This window comes from Hoplias malabaricus, chromosome 1, assembly GCF_029633855.1.
Source record: "Hoplias malabaricus isolate fHopMal1 chromosome 1, fHopMal1.hap1, whole genome shotgun sequence".
Classification (NCBI taxonomy): Eukaryota; Metazoa; Chordata; class Actinopteri; order Characiformes; family Erythrinidae; genus Hoplias; species Hoplias malabaricus.
The window spans coordinates 76843171-76863468 of NC_089800.1; the positions used below are offsets into that span (position 1 = coordinate 76843171).

Genomic DNA, 20298 nt, shown 5'->3' on the forward strand with positions numbered 1-20298 from the left:
CCAGTTTCCCCTATTAATATAAGAAATATTGGGAAAAACTACTGCAGTGTTACTTGCTATCATCAAAAGCATGTTTCCTATTTCCAGAGCAAAATCCCCCCGAGCAGAAAGCGCATGCTCACCTGTTAGTAAAGACTGCGCTTCAAGGACACCGCTGACAGATTTACAGTTCTAGAGTTCCAGCATCCCGTCTCACTCCATTAGTCAGAATGTATCTAATCCCCGTGTGATTTATTTTTCTCTGAATAATCCCAGACTGCAGGTGGCCAGTGATAGCTGATCTCTCTCTCTCTCTCTCTCTCTCTCTCCTTTCACACTAGACTCAGTGTGGACCGCAGTATAGCCCTAAACCTTTCACTAGCCAAAATATAATGATTTTTCAAGCTAGCGTAGCATTGGGTTTCTTCCACGTGGTTGATCAGACTCAAAATCCCACACAAGGACACTGCAGCTAAGTGAAAGAAAGTTGCTGAAAAGTTGCTTCAGTGTAAATTCTATAACTTTTGCTGTTTACAATTATTTTAATCAGAATTTTGGACTGAGATGTTGTACAGATTAAAGTTTATAATCGATGTGTTGTAAAGATTCCAAATAAGTACATTTCTGTGACACAGATTATATCTCACCACAGTCCCTCACCTATCCATGGCAATCATACCTCATATTTGTTTACAAAACCTATTCTGTAGAGCACAGGGCAGTCAGTGCATTGGCCCATGATGCAGAGCAAGCCTGGCTCATATATCAACTCTGTCTCTCTTGCAGGGTACGAAGCATAGCTTATAGGGAACATCTACGATTATGGTGAAACACAGTTCTCTCGACTGTTGTTTATATGTAGATGAAGTTAAAATTGTCTGTAAGTTCTTATTCAATGTTTGAATTACCACAGAAACTCATTTGAACTTGAGTTGTTTAGTTTTGTAGCACTTTATATAATGGAGTTAGCAGTTCCGAGTTTGGAGACATTTCCACCTTAAATGATACAAAACTGCAAAAATAATCCAATATTACCCATCTATGGAGCAGGAATAGGGCAATATCCTCATCTCTGTTCATGCTTTTCAATGTTTGGAGTTCTCTCCATTGTCTAAAACCACTCCAGATGCCTGTGTCATGAACAAAGAATGAGAACCTAGCATACTATACCGAGACAATTTTATTTTATTTTTTTTCACATTTACAGACACCAGGGTTTTTTAAACACATTAGACCGGGTTTCAGTATACAAAGAGACTGGAGAACTAGCAAATGGTGAGGAAACATCTTGTGAATTTTATAAAAAGTGTTTTTTGATTACAATCAATAACATTGCTTTAAAGGGCAAGACTGCCCTGTTCCTCCAGGTTGCAGTTCCTCCTTGACAGGGGTCCCCAACTTCTGAGTTTCAGAGGATCAGAAACTGGGGGTCTGCATTGGTGGTGGCACGAACAGACCAGTGGCATCTCCATGACAACAATTTTGATGAAGAAAGGTGAGTTTTTAGGGCTTTAATAATTGATTACTGGAGGGGGATTTTAAGGCTTTGGGCAGGGCACATTCTTATGCTAAAAAGTGCAAATGAAATGTGCAAAGGCGAGGGGCCTTTTTTTCCATAGTTTCAAGCTTCTGCACACAATATAAAGGTTCAAAAAGATTGTGAAGGCCCAGAAACATCCAGGCCAGGGACTTATTAGGTACCATTTATTTATGAGACTGTAGGCCAGCTCTAACAGTGATGTGATATTGTATGGGGATCATATGACTTGTACAGATGAGGTTAAGCTGCTGCAGCCTCCTCCCATGGGGTCATAGGTTTAGCAGTTGTTCTAGTGGATGCCTTTAGAGCCGAATGAATGAGATTTCAGCCGCCACTCGCGTTCGCCCATGCTGTATTGAGATCAGCTGACCTTCTTTACTGCCTCCAGCTGCTGGCTTCACATGAAGGTGTTCTTGGTGACACTGGATTAGTGCCTTATTGGCAGAAAGTACACTTTCAAAGTGAGCAGGAACCCAGCGGGATCAAATGTCTGCTATTTCATCTGCCCTGGACAGAAGAACGCGAATGAGCTAATCCCGCTAACAAGCTGAGATACAGAGGAGTGGGATCCTCCTTTGTATCTGGGATGTACTGAGAACAGTGGTTAAGTCCTTGTAGGACAGAAAGGTTAACAATGAGAAAATGGATGTTTTCCATTCCCTTGCTCTCAAATCTTGTAGAACAAAGCTTCCTTGCTTTCCTTGTTATTCAACACTGCTAAGCTTTGACACTGAGCCATTCCCCAAACATACGCTGGTTTTGAGATGTCACAAAACCTACCTGTCGAAAGAAATTAAATGTATCTCCAAACTAGTAACTTTTAGGTAAATAAAAAACAAGCTTAGCTTTCTATGGAAGTGAAGGTAATAAGATTTTAGTCCAGATAGTTTTGGAGCATTTCTATTGGTCCATTCCTCATGAAATTTTCACACAATATGATGGACAGCCGCTGTGTTGAAATAATGCAATAAGCTAAAAATCAACCAAAATGGAGGTGCATGTTTTTATTTGGATAGCAATGATTTTCACACATGGTCAACCTGCAAGAATTTAGCCCCTCTCATTCACACTGAAGTCGTAAAAAGTGTTTCAGCCTGCGTTTTTAATCAAAACCTAACACAGGGCTATCATTTTGGAGAGGTCATCTACATTTGCTTTGTCAGAAATATAAAACAGAATATTCTAGACCACTTTTTCACAAGTGACTTCAGTTCTCGATCTTGATCCAACATCTATGATATGCTTTGTTCAAAATGCCACAGTAAACAGCAAACTCACCTGTGTTAAATGAACACTATTAGTGTTAAATATGTGTGTAAAAACACTAATAGTGGTCATTTAAAACTGATGAATTTGCTGTGTACTTTCCTCCCCCTGGGCACTAAGGTGGCGCAGTAGATAGTGTCGCTGTCACACAGCTCCAGGTTCGAGCCCTGCTACTGGTGACTGTTGGGAGTTTGGTGTGTTCTCCCTGGGTGCTTCGGTTTCTTCTCACGGTCCAAAAACACACATTTAAGTGGTCAGTCCACCTACCAATGCGTCCATAAATATGAATGTGTGAATGTGCGTCAGCCTGTGAAGGACTGGCAACCTTTAATTGAATACGTGGTTACAGACAATGAATGAATGAATGTTCTCCCCTTGTCTAAACAGCCCAGTTCATAATATTCCAGTTTCCGCCCCTGTTCCTTTAAATGATAATGAGCCACTGTTCACCCAGACCCGAGCACATAGTGAGGGGAGAATGGCAGTAGTCATTTTCTCTCTGTTCTTTTACACTCTTTTATACTCTTTTCATCTCTGCATTAGTTTTGTTAGTTGTGCTATATTTAATCCGATCTCTTGTGTAAATGCATGTCCCGTGAACTAATAAATATTTTCAAAGAGCAAAATAAATAAATTAATTAATTAATTAATAAATGACTACTTACTGCATCACTGTATACACTAATTGTTATAAATCACTAATAATAATAATAATAATACACTAATCACAAAGTGCAGTTACTTAAAGTAACATCAGAACTACAAGAATTGACTGGATTCCTTAGAAAGATGCTTATAGCGATGCAGATTTGTTTTCATTTTATTGTGCAACCCTTCTGCTTGCTTTCAAACATGGAAGATACAGGCCTGCCATTTTAAGGATCACATAGCCACTGCAAAATTAGGAATAATTATTGTCAGACAAAATTATATCTTTTTATTTATTTATATCTATTTTTTCCCCTCATCATGATCAAAATGAGGGCGGCGCGGTGGAGCAGCAGGTAGTGTCACAGTCACACAGTTGTGGGTTCAAGTCCCACTCCGGGTGACTGTCTGTGGTGTGTTCTCCCCGTGTCCGCGTGGGTTTCCTCCTGGTGCTCCGGTTTCCTCCCACAGTCCCAAAACACACATTTATAGGTGGATTGGCGACTCAAAAGTGTCCGTAGGTGTGAGTGTGTGAGTGAATGTGTGTGTGTATGTGTGTCGCTCTGTGAAGGACTGGCTCCCCCTCCAGGGTGTGTTCCTGCCTTGCGCCCAATGATTCCGGGTAGGCTCTGGACCCACCGCGACCCTGAACTGGATAAGCGCTTACAGATAATGAATGAATGATCAAAGTGAGTCCAGTGCAATGTTAGTTAGAAACACACCCTGGACAGAGTACCAGATAATCACAGAGCATCGCACAGTCACCCAGTAACTAACACACTCACACTATTGGACAGTTTCACACACGCAGCCAGTCTCTCACACACACTCACCTGTGCACAATTCCACATAGTCACTCGAACACTTTTTGTTTGTGGGAGGAAACTGGAGCCCTCGAAATATACCTATGAAGACACAGGGAAAACACACATCTCCTCACAGACAGCGACCTAAGGCATGGTTCCAGCTCAGAACCCCAGGACCCTGAAGCACCAATATTACCTGTTGTGCTACCATGCTTTTCCTTCTTAAGTTCCAATATAGAAATAATTTAAAACATTTTAATCTAAGCCATTTTGCATTTTAGATATTTGACAAGCGCTCTTATTCAGAGCAACTTTAACCACATTACAAAAGTATCATTAAGGGCCTTCTCTGAAGTGTGGCATGCCTGAGCTGGGGATCGAACCCTTGTCTTGTGAATACATATTAGTAGTAGGCTACACCAACCACTATGTATACATCCAGACATCATGACATCATCACGCCATACAGGGCAGCTGGTGTTTACCAGAACAGGGATACAAGGTATTGCTGTGATGATGTTATCCATGTTGTGTGATGGGTTTGGAAGCGGAAAGGCCCTGAGGAGTGACCAGGCTTGTGCTTATGACACAAACAGACAGCGAGTGATGGAACAGAACCTGACTCTGCTTGGGATCAAGGGGCTGACAGCTCAGAGGTTTTTTGACGGAAAAATGGCCCGTCGGAGGATTGGAGCAGAAAGAGGACATTGACGGTGCATGAGTGCAAGAGAGAGCAAAAGATAGAGGGAAAGAGAATGAAAGAGAGAGAGAGAGAGAGAGAGAGAGAGAGAGAGAGAGAGATGAAATGAAATGGTTATGGAGAAGGAGAAATAGAGGTGAGTTTAATCTCTTCGCAGGAGAGAAAGATGAAAAGTAATATGGTGTTTCTCTCAGCGAAGAGGGTGAGAGCGAGAGAGTTATTTTCTGAGGAAAGAATGTGATCGCCTGTCTCATAGCGAGGCACTATCATCCTCGCACAGAGAGGATAGCATCACACCAGCACAGTGTGACAAGGAGGACATCTCTCTCTCTCTCTCTCTCTCTCTCTCTCTCTCTCTCACACACACACACACACACACACACACACATTTAGACTGTTGCATTCCTCACAGACCACGTCTGTTGACCTTGCTGACCCTCAACAGCATTAGGGCTTCTATATACTCTACATCCATGCAGTTGAAGACACCTGCTCATGCAATATTCTTTCTGAAATCACAGAAATCAATGTGTAGCTCTCCCCTGTTGCTGGATTAATACCTTCTGCTCTTCAGCAAAGTCTTTACACAGCATATTGAAACATTTCTGTGATGATTTAATGGCATACAGCCATTAAAATGGGTACAGATAGCAAACTATTAGTTCTGGATCACATAACCACAACTCACCCAGGAAGTATTAGGTGGAGCTCCATCACTCCTGAGACACATTATAACCCTCTTTTGACATCGTGCATGATGACATGATGAAAGTGGAGATCTGTGATGCAATGTATGCATCAGGGGGTCAGCAGACTGCCCACTCTTCATCAACTTTTCCCACTTTCTTCAAGTCTCTGGACATTGGGCCAAATATGTGTGTTTTTTTTTTTTTTTTTTTTTTTTTTATTTAACCTGAGGTGTTTGAGGATGCTGCTCACACAGAGCATGTGAGAATGCAAGAACGCAGCCTACCAGACCACAGCCGGCAAGGCGAAGGCAAGACATGAGTGAAATGAGGACAAGAATGATTTGGAAAGACAGGAATCGTGACGGTATTTAATGTGTTGAAAATGCAAGAAAACCAGTGGCAGAGAAGTCAGTCCCTGTGCTTTCTACTGTGAAAAAGGTACATTCTACCATACTTGGCTGGTGAAAGCAAGCTTGGTTCTGCAGGGGTTTACAATGCATTTATTTGGGATCTGTTATTTGTTTTAAATACGGATTAAATAACTGAGCGGATCACTTCAATAACTTGATGACTGATCAGCATCATCAAGCAGAGTGTTCCTGGTAGTATTGCCGGATGCACGATTACATCAGAATAATATCAGCATCACGATTAGTAAATATCAACATCAGATTTACACAAACTATAGTTGTTGGACACCTGCTTAGCTAGTGCTTCTTCTGAAATGGAGGGTTGCTATAGGTAGGAAGGGCAGAGCATTCAGGGGAAGGCTCAGTTACTGCGCTTACATTTTTCTGTCATGTATAATTCTAAAGAAATTACAATTCCATTTCCAAGTGGACCTTGTCTCCAACTTATAATTCTGAGGCTAATATGTTTACAGATGTATAGGTGGGTGGGAACAACCCTGCAGGTCCCATATAGGAATATCACCAATTATGATCAAAGAACATGCAAAGTAATGTAACCAAAAGCCTGCTCCTTTTCCACTGACCAGTTTGTCCTCAAAGGTCAAAAAGTGTCATGAAATATTGGCTTAAAATGGAGCAGTGGCTAGAACAGGATTCACGACTCTGACCAAAAAGGCTAACTCACCAAGCCCCTGTGCTGCAAATAAGCACCCGCCAAATAGATCCCAGAGCAGTTAAGCTCTGTCTGGAGATCTGTGTTCCTCCCAGCATTCCCCATCCCATCATATGGCATGGGAAAAAAGAGAGAAGGAACAAGGGAGAAGATGAAAGAGGACACACTCACCCTGAGAGGAGGGACATCGCCGTTCTCTTCATCCGATCACTCTGCTTCTCACCGGCTTTGCTGCAGATGAAGGAGGCAGTTGGAGTGACTCGTACACACACATAAATACACACACTCACACTAACACAATAGAGTTCAAGTGTCCAGTTACACAAGGTGTTGCACATCCAGAGTGTTACAGACCAAAAAAAAAAAAAAAGAAAAAAAAAGAAAGAAAAGAAGGTCCCCTCTCCAGAGCGTTCAAATTCCTAAATGGTCCAGAAGGGTATCCCTGTCCACAACCCTCTCCAGCCACGCACGCAGGCAAGGATGTGTGGAGGACTGCTTCTCTCCTGCTGCTGCAGTCCCTGCGAGCACATGCATGAGAGAGAGAGAGAGAGAGAAGGAGAGAGGAAGGGAAGGAGGGAGGGAGAAGAGGTGGGCAGGGGAGGTAGAGTTGGAAAAGAGCGACAGTCAGAGAGAGAGAGAGAGAGAGAGAAAGAGAAGGAGAGACAGAGGAGGAGTTTAAAATGGGGAGGACACAAGCTGTTCGGGGAAGTCCACCGTCATTCTAGTGGGTGCACACTCACAGTGGCAGCAGCACACGGAGCTGATCTGATCTGAGCTTCCAGAGAGGGGTTATATAATCAAGAGGAAAAAATAAGGAGAAAGGATTGCATGCGCGTGTTTGGGTGTGTGTGTGATTTTTTTTGTTTTCATATCTTTTCAGGACAAAAAGCACATAAGCCTAGTGGACAAAATGTATTAATAATAATAATAACAATAATAATAGTAACTATTATTATTATTATTATTATTATTATTATTATTATTATTACATTAGTACACATCACATCCCTTTAAGACAATTTTGGGGTCTTAATGAAATCTTTGACATGCTTTGGTCAAAATACCACAAGGACCAAACAACACATCACCATTTTCCGCTGACTAAATAGCCCTGTTCAGAAAGACCAATTTCAGCACCTGTTCCTTTAAATTGTAATGAGCCACAGCTCAGTTCAGCATGAGAGCCCAGGAGTCTGTGGACAAATTTGAACAACTAACCCAACTACCGTGTGTTGTTTAGACTGACCCAAGGGGCAGAGGACTGAAACCCTGCTCCAGAGCCCCAGTTAAAGAAACACTAGGTAATATTTTGACCTTAAAATTACAGTTTGAAAATCCTTGTGATGATTTTCTGACCTGTAATAGGAAGAATAGAGTCTCTGTTATTGCTGCGCTGGGCTCAGCACTGCAGAAACTGCACTTTGTAACTTTGGAGGAGGGTGGGAAATCACCTACCCTCACTCCCCTCTGTCTTGATTTCAGGACAGTGCTTGCATATGCAGGGGGAGCCCAGGGTCAAAAATACCAAATCTTACCTATTGTTTCTATAAACAGAGTTTATTGTTGTTGTTTTTGCTTAGTTAACTTGCAGTGTGTGGGTGAGTTTATTAAAGGCACCTTTAATCACCAAGCTCAAACTCATAGAGTGACAGCACTGCTTAAATTATAAAATAATTCTTCTACCTTTACCAAATGTTTCTCAACAAATCTCCATGGCACTTCTGGGAGTGTTTCACTGCCGCCGCTCACATGTCAGACGTCTCTCAGAGCCTTATTAGTTTCTGCAAGGTGCTGAAGAGGAGGATCTGCTGCTCCTCAGCATCTCTCTGCTGCTGTAAACACAGTCTCAGCTGGTAGGAACACACTGTGATGGAATTGTCCAGAGTGATTTGGGCACCTTGTGATAAACCATAGTACAAATCATACAGGACCACCTGTACCATCGTCCCGTGTGGTTTCCTGCAAAGGGAATCATAGTTCTCGGTATAGTAAGACACATGGTATGTCCAAATGTTTGTAGACACTCCTTCTAATGCATTAGTTCTCATTTTAGGCATAAAAATGAAACAAAAATTAATTAGAATCCCTGACCCATTTATCCACATCATGGTTTTAAACAAAGCTCTGTTCATTTTGATCTTTTTCACCTCATTATGCAAGTCAGTGCGATCTTTAACCTCCTAACGCAGTGGCCTTCTGTGCTTCTGAGTGTTGAAAGACCCTCTCCATAGCTCTGTGTATGAAATTCATTCATTCATTCATTCATTATCTGTAACTGCTTATCCTGTTCAGGGTCGCGGTGAGTCCAGAGCCTACCTGGAATCATTGGGCGCAAGGCGGGAATACACCCTGGAGGGGGCGCCTGTCCTTCACAGGGCAACACAGACACACACACATTCACTCACACCTACGGACACTTTTGAGTCACCAATCCACCTACCAACGTGTGTTTTTGGACTGTGAGAGGAAACCCACGTGGACACGGGGATAATACACCAACTCCACACAGACAGTCACCTGGAGCGGGAATCGAACCCACAACCTCCAGGTCCCTGGAGCTGTGTGACTGCGACTCTACCTGCTGCGCCACCGTGCCGCCCTGTGTATGAGATTAATTACCCCAATTTTCCCATTCATTTAAATTTGTGCTGCAGTCTGAAACCAGACAATCATTCCCCAATATGGCGAACACGCCAAAAAAATGCTGACAAAGATGCAGTGTGTATTATTTTCATAAAAGCATTGTTTAGTAGAATTGGAGTAACTACAAATGACGCTAAGGTCACTTTACCCAATACCAAATGTTTTGGAGTGGTTGCTGAAGTCAGGGACTTAAGCTGTATGATTTGTTCTGGCTCACAACGTGCCCGTTTATGTCATTAAATAACATTTCAACGAAATTGTGCCTTCAATTTTTGTGAATTGTGACAGGTGGAGCATATTGGTGACCTTCCAGTCCCAAGCCCACTTAAGGCCATGGCTTCCAAGAAGAGTGGTATCTATTGCTCTAGGAACAGGGGTAGGTCTATACTCTCTATTTCACTCACACTGTCTACAATGCCGCTACTAATAGCTGTCACTTGATTTTGAGTCCTTACTAATTATACTTAATGCTTTAATCATGTCAGAAATGATGTATCACTCGTCAGCGTTTTCATAAAGCAATGGATTCATTTTTCATACAGGAAATTTCAAAGTACTCAGCACATGTCAAAACATTCACAAAACATTCAAACTATTTGAGGAGTGCTATAATTATGAAAATGTTGTTTGACATTCATGCCATGCTGAATTATAAGTATCTTAATGAGCCTATCTGAAACTGTAGTGTTTGAAGTGTTGGCTTTCTGGTTAGTTGTGAATCAGGCTTAGATGGTTTTTGGCTGTACTTATTCCTGGAGCATCCTTGTTAATGCTCATGTAGCACATAAGTATTAGATCACTGCTGGATATAAAATTTATTTCACTATAAGAAAAAAATTAAATCAGCTACGAATTGTCTTACCGATGTGACTGGTAATCATATATCCCCAGTTCACTGTAAATTCACATTTAGCAATCTGAAAAATCCCCCTAAAGTGGGAGCTTTTAGAATTCAAGTCCCTTAGATGAGCATCACTGGAAAATGAAAGCCATACCAGGACAACCTCACAAACCCACATCGGTTTGCATTTATAAATGTCATGTATATTGAGTAAACTTAAATGTTTGATATTATACATTCGATGCGTATAGTATTTTTATTATTTTAATATTTTAGAAATAAATATTATTGCTCCCAGTTGGCACAGCATTCTAAGCCACATGGGGCACCAACCTTATCCACAAAGGGCTGCTGTGGCTGCAGGTTTTCATTTCAATTAAGCAGAAGCACACCTGATTCTACTTGTCTGATCAACTGGTCTCCTTCTCTAAACAGTTATACAGGGTGTGCTCCTGTTTGGTTGGGATGAAAACCTTTAACATTGGTGACCTCTGTTCTAAGCGTTGGCCCATTCTCCAGGTTTCATTCCCAGCCATAAAGAGCACAAATGGCCTCACTTTGGTGCACAGGTGTGTGTGAATGACTGGGTGAATCAAATTGTCTGCAGGTGTGAGTGTGTGATGCCCTGTGATAGGGTGTTCCAGATCCACCATGACTCATAACAGGATGAATATTAACTACGAGATAAGTAATATAATTGATAGCAACAGCCCTGATTAGATTTATACTTACATCTAACAACATCACCAGGGTGGATTTCAGGTAGGTCATGACACAGTACAATTTTAGTTTTTTCCTCTGCTACATCACCCTCTCTTTTGTTCTCAGCAGGTTTTCTTTGATTTGTGCTTAATTTTCAGGCTGTGTGCAGGGTTGCAGAGAAGCCACTCTCCAGGGGGGTGGTGCAATACGCCAGTAGGCTTTTGTAGAAATAATCTCTGCACTTTATTGTTTGCACTGGCTTGTCCAGCTGCTCATTTGACTGTGGGAAATGTGGACTTGAAGTAAAAAGATATACAATGTGGAAGAGAAATACTTATTAAATTGATGTTGGTAAGATGACAACATTTATAAGGAAACCAGACCAACCAATGTGCCTTTGTATGGGCGAATTTAAGCCAAGCCAGGCTGGCACCATGAATATCTATGTCATCTCTTGTCTGTCCATCCTCTCTGACATTTAATATCTTATTTCTCTGCAGTGGAGTTTTCTCACAGTTCAGTAATTCTCAACCCATGTTAAGTTCTTGTCATTTTATATGTAGGTCAGTGATATCAAAGAAGAAGTTGATTTATTGGACAGAATTAAGTGGCAGTGAAGTTTTTCTCATATGTCTGTCTTTTTTGTCGCTTCTAATCACCATCAGTCCACTTAAAAAGACAACGCTAATCATAACTAATGCTCTTATTGCATCACATGTTATGAATCATTTGTCACAGCAGTCATATCTTCACTACCTGACAGTAATGTAGAGGAGAATTCATCAGTGTCTTTCATTTCTGTGCTGAAAATGTAAATTCAGGCTGTTTTTCTGAGCTTTATGCTAAGGTGGCTAATCAAGAATTAAAGGCAACCAACCAGCGCTAAACTTCTAACCAATGGCACCATGCAATTGAAACTTTAGTTTTCATGGACACCTTATCTATCTTTAATTGGCCTTAATTTGTATTTACCCTGTAATGCTAGCCAATATGGGTGAACAAAATAGAATTGGCAGTAGCCAATACTCCTCCTAGAGCTATTAGAAGATGGTCAACCTTGTTAAGTATAGTGTATATATAGTATTAATATATAAGCAAATTTATTAAACGAGATTTCAAGAGCCAGGTAAGGTGGCAGGATGCAAGTGAAAAGTGGATTTATTTATTTAATTATTATTATTATTATTATTATTATTATTATTACAGGGACAGGAAATAAAGACTGGGGTAAATTGTGACAATTAGTGAAAAAATATGCGAGTGATTATAAAATGAGTGAATTTGATGACAAATATTGAGCGGATTTCAACTTCATGCTAATTCTAAGTAGCAGCTTTGTAGCGTTTACCATCAGGCTAAAGCAACTTTCTGTTTTTCCAAACAAATTTGTACCAACCTGACTGCATTTAATCTCTGTCCAATTAAAAATATGTATCTCCATTTTTGGGGATTTTTTGTTCAGAATTTCATTATTAATGGACCAATAGAAATGCTACAAAAGTACTTGGAATAAAATGTTCTTACATTGACCTCCACTGAAAATGAAGAAGGTTTTCCCTTGTTTTGTAAAGCTGATATTTTGAGGGATACATGTTTTTAAATGGACAGCAACGAATTGTTACATAAAAAGCTTATTTTTAAAATTTACAGATCTAGATTCCCCCCACAGTCAAAAAAAAAAACATATGTTGGAAGGTGACCTGGCTATGCAAACTGCCCATATATGTGAGAGTGTGAGTCACCGTGTTATCGTATGACATTGCCCATTTTATTGAAATTTAATGGACATATACAGGAGGTTTGGGTGAATGCTGCTGGGCAAATAGCTCACAATTTTGCTTTTTAGCTATGATCAATTTACTCCACGTATTTGCAGATGGAGTATTCCCTGCACAGATAGTTTTGGGCTGTTCCAGACCTCATTGAGAACGACCAAAAAAAAAAAAAAAAACAACACTCAGCTCAGCAGGGGAAGCCAATTGAAGAAAGAAATCCCCAGTAGCAGCAATGTCTCATTATTTGAACATGCATAGCCTCTGGCTGACTGAATTTGAGGCATGGTGGGGATAGGGGGATCAAGAGCCATGGAGGCTGTTTAACTAAGACTCACTGAGATAATGAGGAGATTCTGGAAGAGATAAGGAAAGAAACCCCCTCTTCTTGCTCTGCATTGCTCTCAGGCTGGGACGTCTAGTCCTACACTCGTTCTGTATTGTCTCTGTTGAGATTAAAGTCTGTTTGACTCAGCTCTGTCCTTGACAGCTCTTTTGCTTCCTTTTATTGCAGGGATGGGAAGTTTACCACCCAGTCATTGTAATAAATGTCATTGTTCACTTTGTCTCAAGACATAATTATTTTAGACATTACACTGTTCACAGGTACAAAGGGATTTGGCCACAGTGCTGCCAGTAACTGTAAATGCATCTGAAAGATGCTGATGTAACATGCCTTGAAGCTAATAAATCCAGCTGGTCCACAGGGCCCAGCAAACAGTTCGCATATTTTTGCTCTTTCTTTACTCCTGTAGCAGCTTAGCCACTGCTGATAAGCTGCAGGGGGTTGTTTGTTTGTTTGGGTTTTTTTTTTTTTTTTTTTTTTTTTTTTTTTTAAATCTGCACACGGTATCTAAGAAAAAAGAAAATGATCCTTAAAATGGCAGACAAATTCTCGCTATACCCACCTGCCTCATTGTTGTTGTTGCATTAGCTGAAATTTATGGTCTGCTGCTGGATTACATCAATCTCTACTGTGGCATCTCACTTCTGACACCAATCTAGCATTCCTGCTGAAGACACTGTTGTAGGTAGCAGGTTTTCCATTTCACTGGCTGTTGAAGAATGTAACCACATGCAGTAAATCCAAAGACCCCACAGAGCCCCACTTCAACTAACTCAGCACTCCCTCCCAACAGCACTATGTCAAACACAACACCCCCTGATCACTGCTTGACTCCTGGTACCAGTTAGAGTTAAGCTGATCCCAATAGTCAACCAGAGTCTGCTGGCCAACTTCTCTTTGGCCAAGGTGAGCAAGACGGTGTACAGTGATTTCTTGAATCTAGCACTGATTCCTTCCTCACTATTGCCCACGGCCACTTCTATCTTCCATTGACTCCCAACCCAAAGTTCCCTTACCTGACACTGGCAGTTTTTGCTTCTTCAAAGCCAGTGGGTTCTGTCAAGTGAGTTAGAGGTAATTCTGGCGGATCATAATTCAGTCTAATCAAATCGTCAGTTCTTTCCAATTATGGTTCTTTTCCACTGCATGGTACCTACTTGGCTTGGCTTGACTCTGCTTTTTTGCTTTTCCACTAGGTAAATCTGGTACCTGGTCCCTAAAAGCGAGTACTTTTTTTTGTGCCAGCATGCGCCTAATCCCAAGCGAGCTGGTTAAGTACTGAACGTGACATGTAAACCTTGCAGAGCACCGACTAGACTTGTCAATCACCAAGAAATGCAGAGCTCCAGCACAAACTAGCTGTCTGTAAAATCTCCATGATACAGTAGTGATTACATTTGTTTTATCCTACTCATAACAGCAGCTCGTAAAGTTACGCTGGGTCTGTTTTGAAGAGTTTCAAACAACTCCAGCGAGAGATGGACATGCCACAATGAAAACTCTGCTGATCTGTGAGAACTGGGGCACAGAGCCATGTTCAATCCAAAAATAAAAAAAAAAAAACATCACATGAATAATAGACAAGTAAACAGCACCAAACGATATCCCTGCTGTTGTTGTGGATTTTAAAGGCCAGATGGGCTTTAGCAATGTCAACGGCTACAATTCGGGGGGGAGCTGTGGTACAGGAAAAGCAACCTAGAAAAACCCCATTGAGCCCTGCCATGCCTTGCCAATCTGAGCTGATACTATACAGTGGAAAACCACCTTGAAGGAGCTCACAATGTCCTACACAGTACTCTATTTTTTCATTTGTACACATTGCAATATTTATTGAAGCATTCACTGTAAAGCTGGAGTATACAAATTAGAAAAGAATACTTTACTTGAATGTTTTACAAGCTTCAAATATTTATTGTAAGTGGTATCTAATGAAGTGTTAAAAGCTGAATGTACAACACAGTTAAATTGGTCTTTGTATAACATTGCAAATCCCTCTTCACTCTTGTTTGTATAACAGAGTGTAATGGAATACAGTTGCATTTTGTAGCCTGATTACACAATGCCTTTACACAAATTCCATTATTACATCTCTTCCTGAAAATGCTGCAGTGTGTCCTTGATCGTTTGTTTTAAGTAAATGTTGTGGGACTTGAGGGATTGTGTTGAATGTGAATGCTCCCTAGACTGCAGTGTTCAGATTCTGACAAACATGACCATGGAAATAGACTATGATTAGCAGCTTCAGTGCTGACTGTTTAAACTCTCTTTGTAGTGTGCAAAGAGCAATATAGTAGATAGGGTGAAACTGCACAGCCATGGCAGCAATAAAATGATTTTTTTGTTCACAAAACTGAAAACATCAGCTGCAATTTATGTGGTTTAACAAAAACCAGGAGAAACAGTCCAGAATTTGGTTTATTAAATCTATATGTATTAAAGCTAAACACAATTGTGTCCTATAAATATGCCATTTAGGCTTACAAGGGACCTGTACAGCATGGAAGCTGCCATGTTCTAAATACGTTTGTTACAGGACATCTGTTTTATCTCAGCCAAGGGGGAACAGTTTAATGACTGTTTCATAAGATGAAGAAGAATAATTGGCGAATGGGACATAATATGAAAAAAAAATCACTTGTTTAGTGCTTTTGCGGATGTGGAGCTTACCAACCAACACACTGTGAAGCAAGATAACCCAGCCAGTTTGTTTGTGTGCTGCATAAGTCATATGAAATAAAATGGGCTGTTTTATATGTAAAGTGGAGAGGCTCCTCCTTATTTAATATCTTCAATCTTGGTACTAGACTCGTGTTTATGTGAGAGGAAAAAGAACAGAGGCTAAAAACCAGAGCTTTTGCTCCTTGCTTCTCACTTCTGGGCCCTTGTGTTTGGAGTAAACAGACGCACATTCTCATTTAAAGGAACAGACAATGAAACCGTGAAGAAGGCTGTTTACAATATGTGGGTATAATACTGGTATAATATGTCTCATTTATTGTAGTCAATTATGTAAAAACATGCAAATATGATACATGTATAATCAGTGTTATCTCCCTGATGATATAATGGACAGATTGTCTGTGTATAGCTAAATGACTAAAATGGCTGTAGATTATTATTAACCACTAAAGTGCTCAGGTTATGCAGCTGGGGCCCATTAAGTCTCAGGGTGCCAGTACCTCTGCAGACTCACTACAGACCTTAACGCTCATTAGTATGAAAGGACCTCACATAGCCCTCTTTAGAATAGCCCGGTACCATTTGTCTGAATGTGCTGCTCTGTTTTAGCCAAGTGTCAAACAGAGAGTCAAAGTCGTTGTTCAAGATATCCAGAGGTTTATTGAGTGACTTCATTCTGTCAAGGCATCCAGTGAGTCCAGTCTGGATCGTAGGCCAAGAGTCAGTTAATCAGTTTATTGATCTTGCTGGCATCACCAAGGTTTACACCATTGCATATTACAGCAAATAACACTGCACCAGCAGAAAAAGCCTGACAGAAGACTTGTAGGTTATGGTTGGTAGAGTATGCTTGGTAAAGGACTGCCAGCAGACTAGGGTTAAGTTCCCAACTTGGGCAGGAAATCATATATGATATACTTTACCAAAACTTTGCCGCAGCATGCTAAAAGCCATATTTAAAATATTGGTAAGTCAAGTCCCAAATGGTGCCTCGAACTGTCATAAGTCCACATTTTGGGTACATTGTTGTGGAGTTGGGTGTAATGTGCTTAGTTTTGTGTTCTGCTCTGTTTTATTTCTTGTGTGTGCTCCCCATGTCATGTGACTGTTTCCCCCTGTCTTGTGTCTGCTTCCTGTTTGTTCCCAGGTCATATGATACCCTTCCTTTGTGTTTCTAGTGTCACGTGTCCAGGTGTCTCTTGTTTGTGTGGTCTTTATATAGTCCTTTTCAGTGTTTCCTGTTTGTGTGTCATTGTATGTATGTTTGCTTTCTCTAATTGATGTCGCTGTTCGTTAGCCTTGCTGTGTTTAGTCCCTTAGTTCTGTATAGTCCTTGTTTAGTGTTAAGCCTTGTTAAATGTTTAATGCTTAGCCGTGTTTAGCTTTGTTTATTGTTTAGCTTTGTTTAATGGTTAGTGTTTAGCTATGTTTAATGTTTAGTGTTTAAGCCCTGCTTATAGTTTAGCCCTTGTGTTTAGTGACCCTCTGTCTAGTTTCCTTTAAGTCATTGTAATAAAGCCTCCTGCATATACCTCCATCGCTTACTCCTACACGCCCAGCATTGGGGAAATATGAGATGAAAAATGTGGCTTGTACCTGTATTCTTTTGCACACTAAAATAAAACAGTGTGTGAAATAGCAAAGTTAATGAAGCTTGTCTATAATCTGGATCTAAAATGCTAACAGTTTTCCATTAGATCCTATGATAATAATGCTAATATGGCTATCAGAATATAACTGTCTTTATTTATTTTCCTTTACCCCCGATGCATCTATATAATCATCTTTCCGATTTGTTTACATTAGTACTGTGCTATGAAACCAGACAATCACTGCACAATATAGTGCCCATGCCAAAATCAAAACATGTGACTAAAACCCATGGATACAAAAATAATTGGTGGCTGGCTTCACATGTCCTGGAGGAAGTCATTTGGAAATGACTAAGTAAGAGGTACAAACATAAATAACAATAAGTAATTAAAAACTGCAGAAAACATAGTGGGCTTGACACTCCTAATATTCATCACAGTCTCCAGCTGCAGATGTTCATTCAACGGAGTCATGGTGTGTGTCTGAATGTGAGTGCCAAGGTCAGTGTGTGAAGAGAGAAATGGAGATGCCGGTATGTTTCATATTTGTTCACACAGAAATAGCAAGGTATTGTTCCCTATCTTCAGATTCCTCCATCAGCTCCACTCACACACACACACAAACACACAGAGTGAGAGAGATTTATCTCACTATTAACTGTGACTGTATGGCTTGTTAGACACAGATGGTGGCTGCACAAATGACCCAACTTTAATTGTTTGCTGTTCTTGTTATGGCAATACTGACTGGATCTCTCCAGAGAGAAGCAATGACATTTGAGTGTGGCATCCACAGAGGGCAGGTTCACGTTCTCTCCATGACCACGCACACACACACACACATCGGAAATGAAGAATGCTGGAGACCTTAATTGATACACTCAGGTCTTTACGCAGCACCCCGTCTCTACATTTCTTCAACACTTCCTCTTAATATCAGCACTAGAGTCTTTCAAGATTCTTTCTCATGGGTTAAAGTGTATGTAATGGAAAGATCAGATTAATGCAGCTCAACCGCTAATGGATGAATGGGCTTAAGGACTGATGCCATGTTCTTTTATTATTATTTATCTTTCTTTTGCTACTACTTCATTCATTCATTCATTTTTTGTTACCAGTTCAGTATCTCGATGGGTCATGAGCCTACCCGGTATCACTGGGCACAGGGCTGGAACACACACATTCTCTCACAACTATGGGAACTTTTGAGTAGCCAATCCACCTATCAACATGTGCTTTTGGACCATGGGTAGAAACATGATGAAACCCACATGGACATGGGGAGAACACACCATATTCCTCACAGACAGTCACTCTGGGCGGGGCTCGAACCCACAACCACAGGACCCTGGAGCTGCAAGACAGTGATACTACCTGTTGCGCTACCTACTACTTCATCTTCTAATTCTGTGTTTCTTCCTAATCGTCCCACCACACTTCATTTTCAGGCATTTCAACATGCTTGGAGGAGCTTGCTAATATGCAGGCTCTTCACTCACTATCCACATAATACCATCATGATTAACATATGGTCCTTGTCTGTAGCCAAGTCAAACAATTAAAATACAGTGGAATTAAATGGAATGCCTAAGTGTGTAGGGAACTGCAGTTCTCTTTGGTTTGTTAATGTTCAGAAACTCCATGTCTTTAAAGGTGGGGTAGTATGTATGAGGAGAAAATTTTATCATTACCACGTTAATGTCAGTAACCTTAAAATATATAGTTCTCCAAAGAAGTATTCCTGTATTTGAGATAATTATGAAGAACCCTTCCAAAGTCTAAAGACCCTAGGGGCTAGTCTTGATTTTTACATCCAATCCAAAAGCCATTGAAGGAGTGTATATTATGAATCAGTATTTTTATACTGGAAAAAAAGCCAAGCCCTGAGGTTGGAACATATGAGCGCTCTTTCCTTCAGAAAAGATGTTTCTTTGGCCAGAATGCTGTAGGAGAGTGGGATGCTGCTGTCAAATACCCCTGTGTGACTATGGAAAACAAACAAGGCAAACGTTTCAAAGCTAGATCTGTTTGTAATGCAGTGCTGGGCTGTTTGCTCTAGTCGAGAGAGTAACAGCAGAGGAATGACAGGGAGATGAAAGCAGATGCCTGTTTACACTGAGTCATTGGTGGTACATATTTACTCATGTTTGTTTTTTGTTTTTTTTATATTGTCCATTCAGATGTAGTGAAAGAGAACAGCAGCATATGACAGAATTGAAAAAGGTGGTATCTACAGCACTGTGGTAGAATCAGAGACCACCATTTTATTTCTTTGATGTACGGTGAAAAACACTAAAATCAAGTTCAAGTGCAATCAAGTGCAAGAGATGTGATTTCAGTTTTTCTGAAAGAAATATGCACAAATTTTCACAGTCTTTCAAAGTTCAGTCTTGGAAGTTGGTTGCAATTTCACCTCGCCCTATGCTCCATATTCAGTGATCCTGCGGTCTGGGTTCTGAAGTCAATATTCCATTGTTCCATTAGTCGATTTTGTTCTTCATTGTTGTCGATTCACTTTCTCAGTAATGGCTTCTTGAAAGCTCCACCCCCTTTCTGACCCATAACATTGTTTTGTTTTCTTACAGAGCAAAGGCATATTTAGATTTTGCTTATTGAAATCTCTGCGCCAGAACTCATCTCAGATGGTCCAACATCCAATGTGCTCTGGTCAGACAGTCCATATTTCAGCCTGTTTTGTGATGTTAGATGTTAAGTGTGCCAAAGACAAGCGAGACCATTATCACTGATAGGTACAAAAGCAGACCCGGTATTAGGGGGGAGGGCATCAGCACTCAAAACATGGATCGCTTGCGTATGTGTATATTAAGGTTTTAGAGAGACGTATGCTGTAACCAGGGTGATTGTCTTTTCCTGGGAAGTCCATGATTATTTCAGCAAGGCAATACCAGACCTCTTTCTGCACATGTGCAACAGCATGTCTTCATTATACATGAGCTTGACTGGCATTTCTGCAGTTCAGGTTTGTCTCCTATCATGAAGATGTGAATA

At 40.7% G+C, this 20298-nt stretch overlaps 1 protein-coding gene across 4 annotated transcripts in view; it reads right to left on the reverse strand.

The window, feature by feature from the left end:
* insyn2ab (inhibitory synaptic factor 2Ab) overlaps nucleotides 1–6938 on the reverse strand; it is a 50227-nt gene extending 43289 nt beyond the window's left edge. For 3 of the 4 annotated variants that reach the window (XR_010795355.1, XR_010795350.1, XM_066644355.1), the window contains exon 1: nucleotides 4267–4326. The gene's annotated coding sequence lies outside the window, so the exon portion shown is untranslated. Of the gene's footprint in view, nucleotides 1–4266; nucleotides 4327–6882 lie in introns of those variants that run through there. The other variant, XR_010795353.1, reaches the window with a different exon arrangement.
* Nucleotides 6939–20298: the final 13360 nt, after the last annotated feature.